This window comes from Palaemon carinicauda, chromosome 13 (genome assembly GCF_036898095.1).
Source record: "Palaemon carinicauda isolate YSFRI2023 chromosome 13, ASM3689809v2, whole genome shotgun sequence".
Lineage (NCBI taxonomy): Eukaryota > Metazoa > Arthropoda > Malacostraca > Decapoda > Palaemonidae > Palaemon > Palaemon carinicauda.
The window spans coordinates 15,595,101-15,598,709 of record NC_090737.1 but is presented as its reverse complement, the minus strand read 5'-3'; the positions used below and the strand labels follow the sequence as shown (position 1 = coordinate 15,598,709).

General features: G+C 35.4%; 1 long non-coding RNA gene across 1 annotated transcript in view; it reads left to right on the top strand.

The window, feature by feature from the left end:
- Positions 1-353: 353 nt before the first annotated feature.
- Positions 354-3,609, top strand: part of LOC137651891 (uncharacterized) — a 273,990-nt gene continuing 270,734 nt past the window's right edge. The window contains exon 1 of the long non-coding RNA XR_011046122.1: positions 354-453. This is a non-coding gene — a long non-coding RNA (uncharacterized lncRNA). The remainder of the gene's footprint in view (positions 454-3,609) is intronic.

Below are 3,609 nucleotides of genomic sequence, written 5' to 3'. Positions count from 1 at the left end.
ATACTGTATTACCTTTTGGAGTTTTCATTTGAAATTATGCTCTTTCTGTATGCGTTCGCCATTGAATATTTTTTAGTCATGTTCGTAACTTATATTTTGATTCATGGGTCAAAATACGAAAATTCTTTGGTGTACCGGTGACAAATGTGTGAAGGAAGGTTTATTAATTTATTTTAGCTTTATAATTGATATTTTTACTGTATTCTCTGCGTTTATTACCCATTACCATTATAAATAATTTACAAATAAGTCAATACATAAAACCAGGCTTCTATGTAACCCATGGATCCCACTTTTCTCAGGTTCGAAGATGAAGAAAATGATGTTACTGAAATCTTGTATGGGAAGAGTAGAAGACCACCAAGGAATTGCTGCCTGCTAAGATTGTCTCGTAAGCAATGATGGAACAGGACCAGAAATTCTGGGAGCAAGAGTCCGCGGGCAACATATGAGGTGAGTGGCGCTGTGTTCATTAGATGAACATAACTGTGACGGTGGTTAGGTTATTTAGTTTTTGAGCCACCTCATGATGGGGAAATGACTAAGAAGTGTGGGTATATATAATATACATATGCACACTTGTTAGTGTATGCGACCGGTCAAAAATAACAGATGAATATTTAGATACATAATACGCACACAGATTCACTCCTTCCCACCCCCTCCCTCTTTCCTAACTATAACACGCTTATTTGGGCAATTTGTGGGAGATTGTTGATTTCCGAGTGGCTGCCGTTCTGCGTGACAGGAATATATATATATATATATATATATATATATATATATATATATATATTTATATATATATATATATATATATATTTATATATATATATATATATATATATATATATATATATTGTGTGTGTTTATATGTCTGTCTAAACTACTGTATTCAACAAACTCCTTATATTCGTATTTTTTTACTGCGACTGATATTTTCATAAGTAAGAACTTCATATAAACAGCTCGTGCCGAAGGCTGATCGTTAGAGAAATGCCAATCTTGTCTTATAGATAAACATTTGCTTGGTGATGCAACGCATAAGGAATATGGACTAAAATTTGCGAACTAATCGGAGATAAAAGTTAGCTGGCTAGAATAGCATTCTTTTTCCTGTTTTTTTTTTTCTTTCTTTGTCTCTACGCAAGATGCGATCTTAATTCAGTGGATTTAGTGTTAAAAGGATATAAATTTGTGATGCGTTACATACACTGAACTTCTCTCTCTCTCTCTCTCTCTCTCTCTCTCTCTCTCTCTCTCTCTCTCTCTCTCTCTCTCTCTCTCTCTCTCACATAAAAGTTCAGTGTAAATGTTAATAAAAAGAACACTTGAATGGTGAAGGTTTCTGTTAATTAGGGCCATTGTCCACATAATTAGCAGATTAGTATAGGTATATTACATAATTTTTTTCCTTCATAATAATTTTTACCTGCATTTATGTGAATTGCAAAGTAATGTCAACGTTTGTATTTTTCAGATATGAAACTAATAAATTTCACATCTGAATTTCTCTTTATACTACGTATTATTGACTATCTTTATATTTTAGTTTTGTGTTTTTTATCTTATTCTTTACCAGTGTTTTTTTCCTCATTTTCATCATGTTTATCGGAAAGATTATGTTTTTAAGATGGTATATCTCGTATAATTCTGCACATTGTGAAATATTGGTAAGACATATTCAGTCCACCTGTTTCCCGTCAGGAAAAAATCATAAGAAATTAGGTTTAGTTAAATCAGTCAGCTGAAATCTGTAAATCGGTACATTTATATTGGACTGTTTATAAATGTATTTTTCTCTTGAAAAAAAATCTAAAAAACGTTAAATTAATTCTCCTTCACACCAAGAGCCATCTGGGGATAATGAACGGTATAAGGGACCCAAGACATCAGGTAAGGAGAAGCCCCATTGCTTAACAAGGGGTTTCCAAGCGTTGCCTGAATTTCAAATCCAGGGTCCTCCCTCACATATTACATTAGTACGAATAATGAAGAATATATCCCGAAAGACTGTAACTGACCCTTAATATTAATAGTCAGTTGTTTATTTTTCTTTTATGAGGGACTTTCTGTAGCTCAATCAAAGCACCGATGAAGGATGCTATGGACATATTAAGTCACATATCAGACGGAGACGAGCTTTGCCTCCCATGTTAAGTAGAACAGATGAAAAAGGAAACGGATAGTGTTTCTTCCTCCTCCTCCTCCTCCTCCTCCTCCTCCTCCTCCTCCTCCTCCTCCTCCACCCCATTCCTTCCTTTGGCCCTCTTCGCATTCCTCTAAGTTTTTGTGCATCTTCCAGGACGTATCCTATAAACATGATATTAATAATTCAGACATTTCCTCTGATTTTGTCTTTCGCTCTTTCTCTCCGTCAGATTACTAAGGCGATACGACTGTCGAAGTGAAAGCTCACTTCACTTATATTTTTTCCTTACGTCCTCGCTTTTAGCCTTCTGCTTTCTGCTTTTAGCTTTCAGCTTTGAATTTTCTGCTTTTAGCGTTCTGCTGCAGCCCTTTCTCAAGGTTTAATATTCTGCTCTTTTCAAAAATACTTCTTCGTCAATCCACTGGATGTTAAGCCATTACTTTGCCTCTAACCTTTATGAGATCCATAAACTGTTGGTTTTAAAATTCTGAGCATAATGTTACGGAAAACAAAGTATTGAAAAGACAGAGGAAGCTAAGAATTTATACTTATACAAACAGCGCTGTTACTCGCCCACTTCATGTTTTTACAGACAAACCTTGAGAGAGAGAGAGAGAGAGAGAGAGAGAGAGAGAGAGAGAGAGAGAGAGAGAGAGAGAGAGAGAGAGAGCAAAACCTCTCATAAGTTTTGGTTAGTTGTAGGGAGCACTCCTCGTTATCAGCAATTGTTTATTAGAATCCATTTTATTCATAGCAGTGTGCTGTATTTCATTGTGGGTTGCACTTGCAATAGCCATTCATCTTAGTCAAGGATATTATTTTTTTATATCTCATGAATCCTTTCTACCCACGGACTGACTGTCTCGAAGTTGTTTGGCAGTCGCTGTCTACAGAGGGGAGGATAGAAAAGCATTTTATTGAGTGTGAATTTACGTACAAGTCATTTGTACGTTCGTAGGTATGTTTTGGTTCTAATGTATTCCTTCAGTTAGCGTCCGTATGTGTGTAGATATATGAATATATATCACAAACACTCGTGATTTCAATCAATGTAAATATCAACCACAGTGGCATCTAATACCGAATTCTATCTTGGGAATATATATCCACTGGAATTCATTTTATGGTAATAGCTTCTGGCCGGCAGAGATTTGAACCCCTGCCTATTCAGCCGAAAACCATGCCTGCGAGAATTCTACTAACTTAGCCATCAAGAGAGATACAAGTTTATGACAAGTCACCGCACATATTCCTGTCGAATTAAGAAATCTGTTTATAGACTTGAAATAAACCCATCTCCACCATGATAGCTGAATTGTGAGTTTGCAACACGTGGTTATTTTATGATGAATATATATCACTAACACTCGTGATTTTAATCAATGTAAATATCAACCACAATGGCATTTAATACCGAATTCTATCTTGGGAATATATATCCACTGGAATTCATTTTA